This window comes from Astatotilapia calliptera, chromosome 9, assembly GCF_964374335.1.
Source record: "Astatotilapia calliptera chromosome 9, fAstCal68.1, whole genome shotgun sequence".
Taxonomy (NCBI): Eukaryota; Metazoa; Chordata; class Actinopteri; order Cichliformes; family Cichlidae; genus Astatotilapia; species Astatotilapia calliptera.
In genome coordinates, this window is record NC_137430.1 from 10,158,029 (window position 1) to 10,178,419 (window position 20,391).

General features: G+C 41.0%; 1 long non-coding RNA gene and 1 pseudogene across 2 annotated transcripts in view; one reads left to right on the plus strand and one right to left on the minus strand.

The window, feature by feature from the left end:
- Nucleotides 1-231: 231 nt before the first annotated feature.
- Nucleotides 232-20,391, minus strand: part of LOC145431048 (polypeptide N-acetylgalactosaminyltransferase 17-like) — a 34,951-nt pseudogene continuing 14,791 nt past the window's right edge. Inside the window, exons 4-12 of the transcript XR_013911416.1 lie at nt 17,216-17,374; nt 12,676-12,850; nt 11,593-11,790; nt 10,976-11,093; nt 7,042-7,227; nt 6,735-6,872; nt 6,295-6,390; nt 2,639-2,800; nt 232-1,634 (exon numbers count right to left, since the gene is read on the minus strand). The product of XR_013911416.1 is annotated as a polypeptide N-acetylgalactosaminyltransferase 17-like (transcript). The remainder of the gene's footprint in view (nt 1,635-2,638; nt 2,801-6,294; nt 6,391-6,734; nt 6,873-7,041; nt 7,228-10,975; nt 11,094-11,592; nt 11,791-12,675; nt 12,851-17,215; nt 17,375-20,391) is intronic.
- LOC145431059 (uncharacterized) lies at nt 17,368-20,019 on the plus strand. Its single transcript, XR_013911422.1, has 2 exons — nt 17,368-18,849; nt 19,060-20,019. It is a non-coding gene; the product is annotated as an uncharacterized LOC145431059 (long non-coding RNA).

The following is a 20,391-nucleotide window of genomic DNA, read 5'->3' on the forward strand; positions in this document are numbered from 1 at the left end:
ATGAAAATGGATGGAGCAGTTAAAAGGAGAGCAGGCCAGCATGGTAGCTCATCTTTGCTGTCTCTACCTTATTTATAGTCCAGAAAAGCAAAATAAAGCATGAGTTTAGCAGCAAAAAATTACAAACAAGCTTGAAAATAAAATTAAACTGAAAAAAATAAGCATACTAATTAAAGTATGACAAATTTAAAGACTGCAGATGTATCCTAAAACACAGTAACAAAGCACAACCCAGGAAACCAGTTGTTTATTGGAAGACAATCTTGGGAGCAAAAATCCAGCTGATCACACTTATGCAATTTAATATATGACATCATATACATCTCAGTACGTTAATAATTTCAGCCTTTAAGGCCTCCTGCATTTCCACTATTGGTACTTTTGTGCATTCCTGATTCAATCCTCCTCTCTCGTTCATGTTCCAACCCTTTGTCCAAAAAAGTGCTTCCTATGTTTGACTAGGTTTTCAGTAGTTATGGCACACAGCAGTTAACCAAATAAATTAACTTAGCGCAAAGAAACTTTGTACCCAACTGCTTACAGTACTTCATGCTACGAGATATATTGCATCTGATGCTACAGAATGCTTGGTGGAAAAATAGCAATAAAAGTCAGAATCCATAAAACATAGAAGTGAGATTTAGCCCAGAGTCCTTGTTGGGGTGATTTGAAAAAAAAAGTACACCAAGTAATATTTTTAGCATATTTTTCTTCAAATTATAAATATTTACAAGGATTTGAATTTTCTGAAAAACATAAGAATCACTTTTCAGGCATTTTTGCTAAACTGTGTAAAATTTTCTCCTGTCACGAGTAGCCATTCCTTAATTTCTAAGTACCATAGACCAGCGGTCCCCAACCCCCGAGCCATGCACTGGTACCGGTCCGTGAGTCGTTTGGTACCGGGCCGCGAGTGTTGAGGTTCAGGTGTGCAATTTATGGTTTACCGGGGGTTTTTTTCTTCGTTTTATCGTTCATATTTATTGTTTTTATCGTTACCTCAGTTCCCCTGTGTCTTTTCCCGTGTGTTATGAACACATTTTAGTTATTTAGGGCCGGTCCGTGGCACAAAATGAATGAAATATTGCAGAAAGACTGATGGAAGATGGAAACTTTTTTTCCCCTTCACATAAGAAAGAACACGCTTTTGGTCGATTAAATGTCTACTAAAACTTAAACACTGTAAAGAAGTGGCACACAGGAATTATGGCAACATCACATTGAAAGTTTGTAAAATTCATATAGAGAAATGGTCCTCATGCTAAACTTTCACCACGTTGAATGTCCATGTTTTTAAAAAAAAACTAACAAAAACAAAAAAACATCAATTGTTTCCAAACCACCTCATCACTCGTCTCCTTAAAGCCATCTATTTTTGAGTCTTATTTCAAAAGCTAAGGAGCCCCCGCATCATTGATTGTCCACTGGCCAAGGTAACGTCAGGTGACAGCTCTTGGAAATAGCCTTTGTAATTGGTCCCAATGAAACTGGCCAGGCGATCACTGCTTCATAGTGTTCTTGATGGTCCACCTCTGCCCCGAGCAGGGCTGCAGGACCAGCAGGTGGCCGGAGTAAACATTAGCCGGCACCACCTCCAGACAGCGTCCAGTAGCCCGATTTATGATCGATTCGTTCTGCAAGGCAGAAGGAGATACAATACTTTGGTTTTAACAGATTTCACAGATGGTCTGTGAACAATGCGTGATGGTGACAGAACAGTATGTAACCAGACCGGGCCTTATGTGAACTGTTGCAACCTCTTTCTTAAACAAATGGCACTAACTTTTTACCTTACATCTATATAAAATAAGTAAGGTCTCCCTATTTCCCTAAGACTTCTACGTCTGCAGGACTCTTCACTGCTTGTCCTGCTGTGTGACAAAGAATCGATGTGGCAGAAGGTCTGCAGCATCACTGTTCAAGCTCTCCTCTTCCCGTGCTACAGGCTGTAACTCTTTAGTTTTTAAAGGTTACCCAAACAGAACTAAAAGACCAACAGAAAATTGACTTACAAAAGGTTTTTCACATTAAAAGAAAAAGAGAATCAATGCCAAAGTAAAAGGTATATTGAGTCGCTTGTTACCCTTTAAGCAGTCTGGGTTTAGTTGTCTTAAGAGGACCCCTTATTTTCTAGCATAAATATAATTTTACAACAGTTATTGTTCATATTAATCATAGCCAAAGTCTCAATTTATGTGCAAATAATCCCCGTTAACCAGACTGCTTTGATTTCAGTAATAGCAGAGATGATATCCTAATATAGTCATCACAAACAGACAGATCTATCTGTGAAGTCCTACTGGCCCCGGTGTTAAAACCTTCTGTTTGTGAGGGTTTTAACACAAAGAAAGGTGGCTTCAACGGAGGTATTCGGAATATAAAGGCGGTTCTGTCAGATAAAGCATGAACTACGGGGCTGCAGCAATGCTGAGTATGAGAGAAATGAAGATTCATGCAAAGCTACTCTCATATTAGAGTCCAAGAGAAAAAAGAATGGACCCAGACATGAGCTCAATAGGTCCCTTTTAAAATCTGACATATAGATACTTTTCCTCTCAACTCTATGCCAGTAAATTTTAGTTTCTCTTATAAACACTCAGTTATATCATTGAAAAAGAGATTTCTTTACACTTCTGACCTGAGAGAAATGCCATGTCTTCTGTTTCACGTTGGTCACCTTTTCACAATTGAGGAGCTGAGGAAAGTTGCTCATCTGATCGTACACCACACAACGAGTGTCCTCACCAGTGCTGCCTAGGGGTCCCAGAAACAGCTGACCTTCTTTAGTGTAGCGTCCTAACTAAGAGGAAAACAGATACGTCACACATACAGTAAACGGAAAGTTACTGAACTGGCTGAGTGAATACTCTTCTCTTTATTAGCTAACGATGAAATAAGTATGTGATGATGTACAAGTTGAAGGTAACCTGGCAGGAATTTTCCTTGATTATGCAAGCTGTTGGGTTTTTTTTTTGCTGCTTTGAACAAGAGGATGGTGTTGTTCCCAATACTGCTGAGAGGCAAAACATGTCTTTGTTCTTCACTGAGTGCTAAACACAAAGATTTTCCTGTACATCACTGCTAATCACAGTGTTGTTTCAGCAGAGTTCTAACCCACATATAGCCCTAACATTTTATATACACCAAATTCTGCAGTTTTCTCAACTTGACAGAAAGAAAAAGCAGAAGTGAGTCAGATTCTTCCCGCTCTGTTTTCTAACCTTTGTGTCTTTCACTTCAGCTTTTTCGTTCAGATTAATAGTAATTTCCACTTTAGCAGTGCAGATAAAACAGTTCCTTTGGTTGCATCTAGCTCTGAGGCTTTGAGTGTGCTGACGATAAAGACTGATTGGGAAATTGTTTATATCGCATTCTGTTCCTAACAAAGCATGAATAGTGGTTGCAATGCCTTGCAAAAGATATAAAGATAAAGCTTTCCATCAACCACCCAGTCAGCCCAGTTTGGGTCTTTTTGCAGAGTAACTGCATCCTGTTTGCAGTACATCATACAAAAGTTAGGTGATTTAACAGCGTTTGGACTCAAAATCTTAAAAAATCCCACTTGTGGTCCCTAGATGTCACTGCTTCTTCTTAAGAACAGAGTATTTATTAAAATGTTTTTCTAGTATCTTTGACCACTACAAGTTACATTCATCTTTTCACAGATATTCATATCGCACTTTATTTTATGCACTTATGTGCTTTATCTGTTTTGCATACACACCTACAGCCAGTCACCATTTAACCTAACGTGCATGTCATCGGACTGTGGGAGGAAGCCGGACTACCTGGAGAGAACCCACGCTAAGACACCATGGGGTCGCTTTTATCTCCGTGGAAGTGCAAGTGTGAAAAACTGGTGGTCTAATAAAAACTGAAGACTTTTTGTTCCATCAAAAGGATAACTTTAAAAAATGCAACTGAAGCATGTCTTGTGAAGAAAGTGTGATGCGGCTGTTAGATTTGTATTGTTGATTGTCATTTATGCTTAGAAATATTTACTTATATATGCTTAGAGTTTTGTAATTAATTGTAGATTGGTAGAGGTTTTGATCCTTGATAGTCTGCAAACTGTGTGTGTATTAGACAGCACTTTGGGAGCATGAGAGGTCATACCGTGTTTTATTGTTTTATGGTAGGATTAACGTAGTTGCGTCTGTTCTAGTCTAGTCTTTGTTTAGATGAACTGCAGGACTTCCTCACCGTGTTATCTAGGATGAACCATCTAGGGTGAGGGGGAGGCTACCCTCTTCCTGACCAAGGATGTTTGACCCTTTGATCAGCAGTCCACACACACACACACACACACACACACACACACACACACACACACACACACACACACACACACACACACACGCACGCAGTAAGGATGGGCGGACATGTCTCAGCCTCCACCACTCTCAGCACTGGAGCCCCCCAGGGGTGTGTTCTGAGCCCCCTGCTGTACTCTTTGTACACATATGACTGTGTGGCCACTACCAGCTCCACCACCATCATCAAGTTTGCTGACGACACCGTCGTGGTGGGCCTGATCTCTGATAACAACGAGACGGCCTACCTGAAGGAGATTAGGAATCTGGAGAACTGGTGCCAGAGGAACAACCTCCTTCTAAACGTCAGTAAGACAAAGGAGCTGATAGTGGACTTCAGCACTAAGCAGGAGAGGAACTACCAGACCCCCGTCATCAACGAGTGCCCAGTGGAGAGAGTGGACAGCTTCAAATACCTCGGAGTTCACATCACGCAGGAACTGTCATGGTCCTGTCACATCAACACCGTGGTGAAAAAGGCCCGTCAGCGTCTCTACCACCTCAGACGCTTGAGAGACTTCCAACTGCCCTCCAAAGTGCTCAGGAACTTTTACTCGTGCACCATAGAGAGCATCCTGGCGGGAAACATCTTAACCTGGTTCGGGAACAGCACCATGCAGGACAGACGAGCTCTACAGAGGGTTGTGCGGTCAGCTGAGCGCACCATCCGCTCCGAGCTCCCTGACCTGCACTCAATCTACAGCAGGCGGTGCTGGACCAAGGCCAGGAAGATCGTGAAGGACCTCAGCCATCCCAACAACAGACTGTTCTCTCTGTTGAGGTCAGGAAAGCGATTCCGCTCCCTGAAGACCAACACAGAGAGACTGAGGAGGAGCTTCTTCCCGCAGGCGATACGGTCTCTCAATCACACCACCACACAGTACTGACCCACACATACAGTTCTTACACACACACTGGACTTTCTGGACTTTGTTTTTGCACAACACTGGTCACTATATTCTTCATTTCCGGTTAATACTTGTACAGCTGCTGTTATTGTGTATATATTTATTTATATTTAGATTTCTTCATACATTCTTATATAGTTCTATACTGTGTATTGGTGTATTTTGTTGTACAGTTATTTTATTTTCAACTTTAATTTATATATTTTATCTTATTCTTCCCAGTTAAATTTACCCTTCATTCTAATTTGTGTTGTACAGTTATTTCATTTTTAACCTTAATTTATATTTTATTCCTTCCTAGTTAAATTTACCCCTTTTTAATTTTTCATATTTATTTCCTACCTTATTCATAGCCTTTCCTTTTTTGTTTTCTTTAGGTCACGAGCAGTTGTCCAAGCATTTCACTACATATCGTACTGTGTATGACTGTGTATGTGACAAATAAAATTTGAATTTGAATTTATTACTCTTTGTGTGTATGTAGACGTCATATGTTAACGAACTTATGCATATTCATGTAACCTCAATAAAAGGACAGTGGTACGGGAGGACGGACGAGAGCAACTGGGGCCAAGCGAAGGAACGGCGATTGTCCGGTTCTCTCCCGTGCACGAGTAACATGAAGCTTGCCTACTTCGTGTCTTGCTTTGCAGTGTAATTATATTGCCTTTAACGTTCCAGCGGATGGGTTCAAGCTACAAACCTATCAGCGGCACTCATTTTTCCAGAATTGAATTGAAATTTTAGCTCCTTTAGCATTTTACCACTGAAGCCTTGACTTTCTGCCTAAAGCACCTGTTTACCACTGTGAGCTAAAAAGAGAGGCCCTTAGGGCTGAAGGGATGAAGAGCTGACACTGGCTGACTCAGGGCTTCAACACAAAAAGTGCAAGACACAATTTTATTCTGACAGCAGAACTCGCTCCTTGGAGGATTTCAGCTGAGCCTGTGATTGAGACACAGCTGCAAATCACATCACCGGAGAAGCTCACTGTATGTTTTCATGAGAAAGCAAAGCAACTGGAAAAAGATGGAGTATACTCTTTAGTATGGTGGTGAGGAAGAGTGTTGTACCTGAGGACCCCACCCATGGCATGGGTGCAGGGTGGCTGTGTGGTTCTCCTTCACACCCTGATCCATACACAGGTGGCTTGCTTTAGAATTGCGGACCTTAAATACACAAAAAAAAAGAGTCAGACTTAATTCATAAAATATGAATATTCCCCAAAATAATTACCGATTAAAAATGTATAAAGGCTAAAAACAAGGATGTGTCAGTGTGGATCAGACAAAGTTCTAAATCTCATTTATTTTCTATTAACAGCTGAGAAGATGTGGATGTACATGCTGTCTGAGTCCCTGCTTTCTTGTTATATTTTGGTCTGTGGAGGAGATACAAGTTTCTTAGGACTTTGTGTAAGTATCATTTATTTAATTTCAGTGGTTTAATTTGTACATCAGATCTTACATCTACAAACTTACTTTTTCCTGTGTCTTTGTCCTTCATGGCTCACCTCACCGTAGAACAGCGTATCGTTGTACCTCTTCATCTCTGGGTAAACGTTGTCTAGGTACCAGTGAAAGCTCTTACATTGCAGACTCTTCCTCAGTGCAACCCTCTGTGATATGTCTCCGTAATCAATACCGTGGTTCTGCAAGAGCAAAGGAAGTTATTATGCCTAAAGTCTCTACATAAATTGTGGAACCAAAAGAAAAACTGTTTGGCTCTGAACATGGACATCTGATAGTCACAAACAGACAAGCATGACTGACAGCATCCTCTCTAAGAGAGGTCTTGGTGCAGAAAAATGCCGTTCTCACCTCCATGGGGATGTTCCAGGCCAGGTAGACATTGGACTTGTACTCATCCATCCAGACCTCTGCCACACGCAGGGCATTAAGGCGTGTGTGGAAAGCTATGTTACTGTGGTAAGGTTTCTTCATTCGTGCAATATGAGCCACTCTGGAGCAAGGCAGCACCTCCATACTGCCTCCACACAGCCACACCTGTGGGTAGTAGGAGTATGAATTAAAGCTCACAATAATATACTGCTGGCTGCTGGGCAGCAGGAAATATAAATAGGCAGATGCACAGTCGCCGCGATGTCCTGATTTATAAAGTCAATTACAGCTAACAGCTGGAGCATAGAGCACCTGGAAGGACGTGTTTTCTTTGTGCTGGAACTAATGAAAGCTAAATCTGTACATTTAGAAGTCCTTCTCGGTTTTTCTTCTTGTTTTCTGTTATATAAAAAATATCTAATTGTTGCTTTTATTCATTTTTTTCTAGCCAACCTTAAGGGGCATCAAGAGGAGCTGAGGTTTTCGGCACTTCAGCACTGGGTTAACTTTTAAGCTCCAACTGTGAGTATACATACATAAATGCATGTTTTTTTACTTATATTGTTTGCTGTGACAACGTATCATCCAGAGCACTCTCCCAGTCAGCGAATACACCATGATGATTCCAGGCATGTCATTAAAGATCAACAAGAAGAGACGGTCAGAAGCACAAGTCATGCTTGAAGATGTGGCCAAAACATCTTCTACAGTTCACCATGCTATTTCCCAGCTTTGATGTAGGACAGCGGGCCAGAACAATAAGACATGAATGCTAGCATAGCCCCAAGAGCTACACAACAACAGAATAAAAAAAGAAGCATAAAAGCAAGCAGTTTACACAATCATAAAAGCATAAGACAACAAGTGAGTTTTGAGTTGGGACTTAAAGAGAGAGATGGAAGAGATATTTCTTAAATCAGGAGGTAGGGAATTCCAGAGTCGTGGAGCAGAGCAGCTGAAAGCCCTGCTCCCCATGGTGGCAAGACGGGGGGAAGGGACGGAGAGAGAAAGGGAAGAAGAAGATCTAAGACATCGAGATGGGGCAGTGATCTGAACCAGATCAGAGAGATATGGAGGAGAGAGATGATGAATAGCCTTAAATGTGTACAAGAGTATTTCTTCTTCCTGACCAAGATTCGTTCCTTTTGTTGCTTCTCATTAACAGAGGTCAAAGAAAGTATAATGATAAAGTGGAGAACTACTGGACATCATTCATTTTTGGTGCTAAAGGTTTAAGAATTAACTGCAGCAGAAGAGCTTCACCTGCTTGTGAAGTGGTTTAGAAAAGAAACCTCAGAGCATGAAGGTTGAATCAATTATCTCCTCATACAAACCACCCAGCAGCTGAGCTGAAAATGATATCAGAATGGCTAGAACAATGTTATGGTGCATCTAGAGCTACTGAAACAGCTCTTAATGCAAAACTTTAAAAAAGAGCTTTTTGACCTAGCAGACTTGCTATTGAAGAAATAGGAAGCTGAACAAGATAACTTCCTCCCAGGATCCTCTCTGGAAACAGCCAGTGGTACTCATCCCTTTTTCCAAAAGCTTCTACACAACCTCAGGAAAAATGGACATGCCCAAATAAGGGCATCATGTAGCTACAATCTCTAAGTTGATCAGTGGTGGAATCCAATGACCTAGCTGTAATCCTTACTTCATTCACAATGATAGCCATCAAAATCAGCAGGTCAAGACTGAGGTATCCTCTGCAGGTTTGGAGAACAAATGTGCAAAGCCAGCAACTGACCAATTAGGAACTATCCCAGCCACAGAAAAACACAGCCCTTAAACAAACACAGAGGCTTCAGAGGAAAACCCCTTGAAGAACAGATGAGAACAGGACATGGTGCTGTGAATTCATTCATGCAGGACTGTGAGTGAGATCAAACCACTGGACCCTGAATTGACCTCTCACTGTTAGGTAGAATTGTTGTGCACATCCACAAGCTTCAAAAGGAGATTAACTGCTCTCATAATGAATAATTTACCCAGAAAGTGGATCTCGGCAGGGTACTCACAGAAGAACTGAGCATCAAAATGGAAAAGAAAGAAGATTTAAGACACGTTAGGCATGGTTGTTGTTGACAGAAGGACTGGTCTGAGTATTTTGGAAACTCCTGATCTACTAGGATATTTCTGTATTACCATCTCTAGGGTTATCCCAAGGGATGGTCCAAAAAAGAGGAAATATCCAATGAGAGACAGTTCTCTGGGTGAAAATATCTTGTTGATACCAGACCCGACCAGAGACTGCTTTGAGCTGACAAGAAGGCAACAGTAAAACAGATAACTTCTTCTTAAAAACCACTTTTGCATTACTTTGAACCGTGAACCTTGAAGAATTTGGGCTAGAGCAGCAGAGGACCATATCAGGTGCTACTCTTGTGAGCTAACAGGAAAGTCTCCACAGTCAGGGGATCTCAATCAGATAGATCACGAGATTCCCATCGTGAATGCACAGCTGACAAATCTGCATCAACTGCATGAGGCCATCATGCCACGATCAATCTTTGAGGAATGTTTCCAGTACTTTGTTGAATCTATGCCATGAAGAATTAAAACAGCTCTGAAGGCAAAAGAGTGTCCAACCTAATACTGACAAGGTGTATCTAATAAAGTATCTGCTGAGTGTGTCCAACCCACGAGCCTTCTGCTGTGAACATAATGAAGACATGGATATCCAAGCTATCTGAACCCACGTCAAAGTGATGTGAGCGTAACAGAAACTTCAAACTGACAGGTCGCCAAACAATTGCACAGATGCAACCTATTTCACTCCTGACAAACATTCCTACTGGATAAAAAGTAGGTCCGTCAGTCTTTCTTCACACTGGGAACAATATGAAACATGTTCCATCCACAGATAAGGAGCACTACAAACAGAAAATGGGCACATAGGTTTTAAAGATAACCTATGTGTTTCTGTTACCCAAGGACACGGGTGCTAACCAACAGAGGGTATGCCAAAAAAAAACATTTTACTGCTCTCTGCCACACTCTAAGATAAATAAGCAGTACTATGATTTCATGTAAAAGATGTTGGACAACAACCATGCAAAATTGCCCCATAGAGGTGCTGATATCTACCGCTTAACATTCATTATCCCAAGAATCCTGTTAAAACCCAAACAGTCATTGATTCAAGTGCTTGTTATGAAAGAGTTTCTCTGAATGAGGGCCTTCTCCCTGGACACATCCAAACAATCCTCTTGTAAGGGTTGTAGTGAAATGTAGAAATGTTGTTGTCGCAGGGCAACTCTGGATATGTGTCCCACTGCTTTGTAGTAAAAGAGGAACAGAAAGAAATGTGGTTCTTGAGATGTGACATTGTGGGCTAGATTCATGTCTTTGCTAATACTTCATCTCCAGCAGTTGTAATATATTTATAGGTGCGTTGAAGCTGAATTTTAGCTGTTTTATTGCATCTGTACACGTTTACTTATCTAGACTTAATTTTGGGGGGAATCTTGATATTTTTGATGACAAGATATAAGAACTTTCCATTTCAGATTCAAGTTATGACCAAGTCAACTCAAAGACAAGGCAACCGTTTTTGTCTTTCTAAAAATATTTGATTGTTTAGCTTGCTGGATAAAAGCCAACACACTCGGGTTGTGAAAATGTTTGACGTTATTTTTTCAGGAAAAATCTAATAACCTTGCAGAAAAACAAAAGACTCTCCAATCTCTCAAAATGTACAGAAACAAACTCCAACCTTCCTGCTCTGCTCTACGTGACCTATTTATCTCCATTGCCCTGCTGTGAGCTGCTCACACAGGACTGGTCCTCCAGGACTCTTAATGGGGCCTCATTTATCAGTGGTGCCACGCTACGGTGGCCACTGCTCCACTTAAAACCTACAGGGGTAAAGAGGGAGCAGGAACAAGAGGAAACTGGGTGACACACAAACCCTGATGCCTAGTTCGATGTTCTCCCCTCCGTAGACGTCCATGCCTGAGTCGAGTAGACCGAGTTCTCCAAAGTAGTCCCGATTGGCCACAAAGGAGCATCCAATCATGGCAGGCGTCCTGCAGCCAGGAAAACACACTATCATGTGACACTGAGCGTTTGCAAACACCAGAATGTGTTTTTTTGTGGCTTTATCTGATGTTTATTTTGGAGTACTTTTCTACAACCCAAATCTCCACTATGCAAAGTTTCACACTTTATATTTCAGCCTATTATGTGGAGGGTAAATCTAAACATTTTTGTGCATACTCATGCAATTTATTCTTATTTTTAATTAAAGAATGGAAGGAAATCCAATTTAACACAAATATATGGGTGATAATCAGATAATTAAAATCCTATTTTCACCACTCTCTAATTTAGGCTGTAATTTTTTTATTGCTTTAATGAAGTCTGGTTTCCCATCAGGAGCTTTTTTTCTTGTTTTCCCCTAATCTTCCCCAAAACTAAAAAAAGAACTTGGTGGCAGTTTTATTGAAAATCTTAAAGAAGTGGAAAAAAATACATCTCAGAAGTGTGAGATCTGTGTTCACGTTTAAATGGGAGAAGCTGGCATACCTTATTGGTGCAGACATGTCTCCCTCCTCCCACCACTCTTTGGGTGGATTAATGTACATGCACCACAGTTCCCAGTTGTAGCCATGGCCAGAGTTCTCATAGCGCTCCACCTCAAAGGTATCGTGCTTGATGTTGTCGATTGACGGCAAGATAATCCTCTTGTGGTTTTCTTTTATTCTAGCTAGAACTGGTTCTGCCCTGAAAAAAGTGCAAACACACACACACTCACACATTTAGTTGACTTTACTTTGTGCAGAAACAAAGTTTATAACATCTTTTAAGAGCACCACTTTTTTCATCCACTTCAGTCAAATAGAAAGTTCCTTGTGTCGTCCCAGTTTTATCACTAATTCTGTTTGATTCAGCCGAGTTGAGCTCTGCAGGGGGCAGTGAGAGAACTGCACGGTATACCTTAAGTTATGCACTGAGCTCGAAAATGAGATCCACAAAAAGACATCAACAGGATGTGGCAGTTGTCTTAGCGGGGTTAATAAGGTCCCTCATTGCATGCTAATTTCTTGACAGTATTTAGCCTTTGATTCAGTTCACCACCAAGCGCTCAGCTTTTTTGAATTAGTACAAAACCTTCATTTTTTATGGTTACTAAAAATTTACTTTTACGACAAGTTCTCCAAGAGGGGTCCTGTTTTGGTGTGTGTTTTATGTGTGCTTGTGATGTTTTTTTTTAAATAAAATCCGTTCAACCTGATCCCACAGCCTCAAGTGTCTCATTTTAAAACTTCTCAGGCGTGAAATAGCTTGGCTCTTCCTTTTATGCAGCTTCAGCTATCCTTTGTCTTCTCTTTCCATGGTTTCTTTGCACTTTGTAGCACTCTTTTAACACTGATACCCAAAGCTCTATTATTGTCATTGTTGTTATCATGAATAAGTTATTCCAATGTTCATACATTTGGCAAAGATATGTTTTTTTCCAGATTTAATTTTGAGTACATGTCATTTTTGTTTTTGAATGCTGTGTTTCACTTTAATTTACACTAAAATAAGCCTTTTTCCAAATACCAAAAATTCACTCCTGACTGTTAATAACACCGTGCTTCCCGCTAGATGATAGGACCCACTCACCATGATGGGGTGAACTCCACATGGGCATCAAAAAATCCTGTCACCTCAGCAGTGGCTACCTTCCAACCCTCGATCCTGGCCCTGATCAATCCCTCTCTCTTTTGGTTCCTTACAATCTTCACCAGGCCGGGATAGCGTTTGTTCACATACTCCTCCAGTGGACCTTTCAGTTGCTCTACAGTTCAGAAAATGAAGATAACACATCAAACAAAACAAGTCAGAAATGCTTATAAAGACTGATCTTTAGTTGATCTTTGAATCTGCCGTTTAGCTTATAATCTGCACATCTATCCTTGAACAGTCTGCCAGCTGGAGTTTTCCAGTATTTGATCTGATGTCAGGACTAATAAAGCCTGAAAAGAATATATCACCATTGCAGCTAAGTTGGCGAGTTTAAGAAGAATCCCTACATGCTAAAGAAAGTGCTTGTATTTTTTTCTTAGCTTCTCTAACATCAGATCCATTGCAGCCCTCTTTACTGAAGAAAGGAGGAAAAAAAGAAAAATGCTGTTCCAGAGTCCCCTCTGGCAGCAACAATCAAAGCCTGACACATTATGCCTAGCTTGCATAATTATTTTCATGCAATCACAATAATTGGAATTCATGTCGATAAATATGAAAGGACAGCAGAGTGAGCTTAAGCAACCATTCCCAGTATGACAACTCTTTTGTCTCACTTCTCTCACTGGCAGCCTGCACTCCTTTATAAACCGCACATCAAGCCTTAGTATTGGTTGTGTGAAACAACATGATAAGAACACAAAGGGCAACCCACTAAGCACTAAATGGTAAATGGCCTGCATTTGTATAGCGCTTTTCTAGTCCCTAAGGACCCCAAAGCGCTTCACACTACATTCAGTCATTCACCCATTCACACACACATTCACACACTGTGAATGTGTGTGTGAATGCCCCAGGGCAGCTGCAAGCTACATTGTAGCCACAGCTGCCCTGGGGCGCACTGACAGAGGCGAGGCTGCCGGACACTGGCGCCACCGGGCCCTCTGACCACCACCAGTAGGCAAACACGGGGTTAGTATCTTGCCCAAGGATATTTGGCATGCAGCCAGGAGGCAGCCTGGGATCGAACCACCGACCTTCTGATTAGTGGCTGACCTGCTCTGCCACCTAAGCTACAGCCACCCCACTAAGCAGTGTTTTTGATTTTTATTTTAGGCTGTCCAGAGACAAAGAACTAAAAAATATTTAATATACAGTGGGGCAAAAAAGTATTTAGTCAGCCACTGATTGTGCAAGTTCCCCCACCTAAAATGATGACAGAGGTCAGTAATTTGCACCAGAGGTACACTTCAACTGTGAGAGACAGAATGTGAAAAAAAAATCCATGAATCCACATGGTAGGATTTGTAAAGAATTTATTCGTAAATCAGGGTGGAAAATAAGTATTTGGTCAATAACAAAAATACAACTCAATACTTTGTAACATAACCTTTGTTGGCAATAACAGAGGTCAAACGTTTACTATAGGTCTTTACCAGGTTTGCACACACAGTAGCTGGTATTTTGGCCCATTCCTCCATGCAGATCTTCTCGAGAGCAGTGATGTTTTGGGGCTGTCGCCGAGCAACACGGACTTTCAACTCCCGCCACAGATTTTCTATGGGGTTGAGGTCTGGAGACTGGCTAGGCCACTCCAGGACTTTCAAATGCTTCTTACGGAGCCACTCCTTTGTTGCCCGGGTGGTGTGTTTTGGATCATTGTCGTGTTGGAAGACCCAGCCTCGTTTCATCTTCAAAGTTCTCACTGATGGAAGGAGGTTTTGGCTCAAAATCTCACGATACATGGCCCCATTCATTCTGTCCTTAACACGGATCAGTCGTCCTGTCCCCTTGGCAGAAAAACAGCCCCATAGCATGATGTTTCCACCCCCATGCTTCACAGTAGGTATGGTGTTCTTGGGATGCAACTCAGTATTCTTCTTCCTCCAAACACGACGAGTTGAGTTTATACCAAAAAGTTCTACTTTGGTTTCATCTGACCACATGACATTCTCCCAATCCTCTGCTGTATCATCCATGTGCTCTCTGGCAAACTTCAGACGGGCCTGGACATGCACTGGCTTCAGCAGCGGAACACGTCTGGCACTGCGGGATTTGATTCCCTGCCGTTGTAGTGTGTTACTGATGGTGACCTTTGTTACTGTGGTCCCAGCTCTCTGCAGGTCATTCACCAGGTCCCCCCGTGTGGTTCTGGGATCTTTGCTCACCGTTCTCATGATCATTTTGACCCCACGGGATGAGATCTTGCGTGGAGCCCCAGATCGAGGGAGATTATCAGTGGTCTTGTATATCTTCCATTTTCTGATGATTGCTCCCACAGTTGATTTTTGCACACCAAGCTGCTTGCCTGTTGTAGATTCACTCTTCCCAGTCTGGCGCAGGTCTACAATACTTTTCCTGGTGTCCTTCGAAAGCTCTTTGGTCTTGGCCATGGCGGAGTTTGGAGTCTGACTGTTTGAGGCTGTGGACAGGTGTCTTTTATACAGATGATGAGTTCAAACAGGTGCCATTCATACAGGTAACGAGTGGGGGACAGAAAAGCTTCTTACAGAAGACGTTACAGGTCTGTGAGAGCCAGAGATTTTCCTTGTTTGAGGTGACCAAATACTTATTTTCCACCCTAATTTACGAATAAATTCTTTACAAATCCAACCATGTGAATTCATGGATTTTTTTTTCACATTCTGTCTCTCACAGTTGAAGTGTACCTCTGGTGCAAATTACTGACCTCTGTCATCATTTTAGGTGGAGGAACTTGCACAATCGGTGGTTGACTAAATACTTTTTTGCCCCACTGTACCTATGAAAATATACTCACTGTATATATATATATAATCAAAGCATTTCTTTAGCAAAGTGCACATACTAGCCCTTTTTAAGTTCATTGACATATGTGCACTCAAACAGGCCCAATGAGATTGAGGGTTATACCCCAATTATTTGTGTTAGGTTTGTAAGCTTTTCCAAATGAATACAGAAAATCAGCAAAACCACCATAAAGAAAGCTTATTTAAATAAAGCTGATATTGGGAGAACAAAGCCCAAGGGGTGGAAAATGAGTAAAAAACCTGTGAAGCAGAGAATAACATGAGGGACTGTTGCAGAGCGCATGAGTGAAACAAGCTCACAGATGAGCTGACAAAGATTGGCAGAAATCACTTTAGAGCAGCCGGGTAATAAGGAACAGGTGAACATAGAGTGGAGCAGATAATTACGAGCAAAAACCCAAACAAATACTTTCAGACAATCCTAAAGCTCTTATTTAGTTGCATAGAGCCATGTGTGAACATTTTGTCTTTACATTTTGCTTCCAAGGAACCGAACTGTCTTTTAATTCTGTAATTTATTTCACGTTCTTCAGGCTTTCTGAAGCTCCTTCAAATTTTTCTTTGGACATCATTTTATTATAATTTTCAGTGCAGTCCTTTATTTGTTTGTTCCTATGAATCATTCACACATAATAAAGGCACCTAACTCAAGGGACAAATTCGTTACTGGCACATTACCAGCAGCTTGTCACAAATACACAATTTGTTTCCTGCACAAAAAATGACAACGATAACACACCAGCAAGGTGATTACCAAAGAGCTATTAGCCAAAAACTTGACATATGTCAAGAAACTAAACAAGTAGAGGACAAAAGAACTGGCAGCTTAAATAAAAACATCTACAGCAGACGAACAGAATTTGAAAGTTGTGTCCTTAAGAAATAACACAAAACTGACACACAACCTGAGCGATGCATCTGGCATCTTATGTTTGCAAGTTTCAGTAAACTGCTGCATCTATTTCCCATTTTCCTAGCAAAATACAAAGACATGATGGCTTATTAGCTCATCCTATCCTAAATAACCACTAATGTATGCCAACTATTGTCACTGCTACACTATCAAAAGCTGAAAACAAACATAAAAAACATACAAATTCATCACCACAACAACACAGTTGATAAATAAAGAAATACAGAAGCACACATGCAAATAGAGAGATGACATAAAAGTTCTCACTCAGCTCCCTGCGGTGCTGTTTTAAGCTCCAACTCACTCTAAACAACACCAACGGGGGTCTACTGCTTCCTGAGCATCAACGACCGCGCCACCTTTTTAAGATAAGATAAGATAAGATAAGATAAGATAAGATAAGATAAGATAAGATAAGATAAGATAAGATAAGATAACCTTTATTAGTCCCACACGTGGGAAATTTGTTTTGTCACAGCAGGAAGAGGACAGTGCAAAGGTTATTCACTAGTTTCAGTTTTATAATAATATAAAACTTAATTATATAATTATATTCAGGTTACATGACACTTATTGTATAAGATAATTATTTCTGGGATGCTGAATGACAATTTGATGTGTATTTTGTTGCTTTCAGTAGAAATCCTGCTGATGACTCAGTGGATTTTAGATGGAAATTCTGTGTTTCACTCACTATAAACCATCTTCTAATCAGAGGGCGAAAAAGCCACTCTTCTTATTTGGTATTAGCTGAAGAAAATATTTAATCTATACTGACCGTCATCGCTGTTGTCGTCCACCAGGATGACCTCCTTGAGCAAGTGTGTGATTGACAGCTGAGTGGACTGAGCGCAGGATCACCGACAGAGCCTCGTTGACGAAGATGAAGATGAGGGAGATTTGGGGAAGGTCTCTTGAGTAGCTGACCTTTCTACATCTGTAGAAAGACACGACACAACACCTGTAAACTACTTGCATTAAGTAATACGAGGTGCCAGTGGAGCACTAGAGTGATGGTTTGGGAAAAGTAGTCTACAAAGTTATACAATTAAAAAGACAATCATGATTTTGTATTGATGAGCCCATTTACCATGATTTCTAACATTTCTGATCAATTGAATGTTGTATTAAATAACAAGGAATATGCCTTTCTTTTTAAAAAATGAGGACATTTCTCAGTGAACCTTAATTTTTGAGTGCTCGCATATTTAATTTTGAATTTGTAAAAAAGACTAAACTACCTCCATAGAGCTGCTGACGTCTTGTTCAATGGGGCTGAAAGGCAGAGCAAGTGCTGCTTCCTGTTCAACTATAATCACAAGGATTTATTTTCCACATTGGCCTTTTAACTGCATGTGCTGTTTCAGATAGAAACCCTATTTTAAACTTGTTTTGTTTAAACAGCTCTAATGAAGCGGAAAGCGGCAGGGTGAGGCTTTGGCTCTAAGTTTAGCACATGTGGGAAAGGAAGGGGCTTCTTTTATTGTCTCCTTTTCACGTCTTTTTTTCTTTTATCGATTATCTTATTTCCTCTGTGAAATAATAGCTAATTAGAAGTTATTCTATAACAAATCCAGTGTTTTCAATTCACGAGGTTGGAGAACACTTTTTTAGGGTTTTTGGCAGGAAACCATTAGAAAACAGAAGGCAACATTAACAAGATTAACCACGAAGAACTGGGACATTTGTCACCTTTTTTCTCCTTCTGATACAATATTGCAAAAGTCTTGAGGCATCCTCATTTCGTTATATTCTGCTGGGAAAATGGGAAATAGGCAGAGCAATTCACTGAAACGTGCAAACATAAATGGAAATACAGTACATAAGGCAAAAATGTACTTGAAAGTCAATATTTGGTATGGCCACCTTTACTATCGAACATAGCCTGGACTCTCTCTTTCCGGAACACACTGCTTTAATAAATGTTGAGGTCTGGGCTCTGGGGAGGCCAATCCATGACTGATCTAGGTATACGTTTACTGCATTCACCGTGTGTTTGGGATCATTGTCGTAATGAATAAAAATATGCCTTTTCCAACTAGATGCTTTTCAGCTGGGACTGCATGATTAATGAAAATCTTAATATCTGGTTCATATTTCCATCAGCTTTCTCAAGATTCCCAACACCACTGGCAGAGCCTTCATCGTGTTTTACAGATGGATGTAAACACCCTCTGTTGGAGTCATATCAACAATTATTTGAACCAAAAATGTCAAATATGAATTCATAATGCTGTAAGACCTGTTGCCACTGATATAGTCCAGTTCTCGTGTAATTTACCATACCTCAGCCTTTTCTCCCTGTTTCTCTTCACTAAAAATGGCTTCCTGACAGCCTTCCACTGAGACCGTTTCTGATGAGGCTTCAGCAAACAGCAGATGGATCCATTAAAGGGCCAGTGCATCTCTCAGGTACTTCAAGTCTTTGCTTTTCTTTATATTTTTCTACATCTTAAGGACATGATTTCCAGATACAGTTCATCTGCTGTACAGAGTTATTTAGTCCTGCTACTTTTCCGGTTTCCTCAATTTTTTTAAGGACTCACAGCACGCCAGATTTTTGGGAACCACCTAGTTGGTTCAAAATGTTATTTTTACCTATCAGATTTTGTTATCTTTTAGATTCTTAAAGTGCTATGCTGTGGTGTGCTGGGGGAGCAGCACAGCAAAGAAGGACTCATCCAGGCTGGAAAAACTGATCAGGAAGGCTAGCTCTGTGGTCGGCATGAAGCTGGACACCCTGGTGACAGTGGCAGAGAAAAGGACACTAAAGAAACTGATGGACATTATGGACAATGCCAGGCATCCTCTGCACACGGCCATTAACAACCAGAAGAGTCTGTTCAGTGACAGGTTGCTTCTCCCCAAGACAAGAACTAACAGACTTAAAAACTCCTTTGTCCCACACGCCATCAGACTGTTTAACTCCTCTCTGGAGGGGAGAGGGAGGGGAAACAGGAGGACAAAGGAGGGGGGAACAACTAAGCTGTAGTGCCTCTTCACCTCACTGTGCAATACCTTTTGTGCAATACTTTTGTAAATAGTCAACAGTGCAATAGACCTCAATACTCGATACTTTGGGAGCCATAAACATCATTAGACCAGTGCACATATTGGTAAATGGACTGGTTCTTATATAGCGCTTTTCTACTCTTCTGAGCACTCAAAGCGCTTTACACAACTTGTGCATTCACCCATTCACACCCATTCGCACAAGCACATTGTTCTAGGTGCTTTCTAAGTAACATTCACACACATTCATACTCCGATGGATGCATCGGAGAGCAATTTGGGGTTAATATCTTGCCCAAGGATATTTGGCATGCAGACTGGGGGAAGCCAGGAATCGAACCACCAATCTTCCGATCAGCAGATGACCTGCTCTACCGCCTGAGCTACAGCCACCCCCTTATTGTCTCTATTGTGCTCTGTCTTGGTTGTTGAGTTGACTAATGTGGAAATAAAATTTATCCAGCAGTAAACCTGAGTTTGCGGTGAGGGAAGCATCTTGTACAGTACAGCACTTTCCAGCAGGAACTTCGATAGAATGTAAAATAAAACATTTTGTGTATTTTAAAATGACATTCAGTGTGTTTTTGTTGTTGCTGCACTAATCAACCACTTACTACTAACTGCAATGGTAGTTTATTGGATTGGAAAGTGTGGCGATGCTCGCCACCTGGTCTCCCTTCTTGCTTGTTGGTGTGGGCAGGTCTCATTTGTAGGTGCTGAAGAGCTGCTGTGGCTCATTTCCATCAGTGGCACTGGCAATACCTGGGCTCATTCTGTCAGTGAGGTAGTTGAAAAACCCCAGTTGGGTAAAGCGTTTGGGGGTTTTTGTTAACAGACATGCTTATCTATTTAGTTGGTGTTATTTTTTTCAGCTAAATTTTTTAGTGCAATTAGCACTTTCAGCATCAATCCATAGCAATGTGTTGTATTTTTCACATTGTC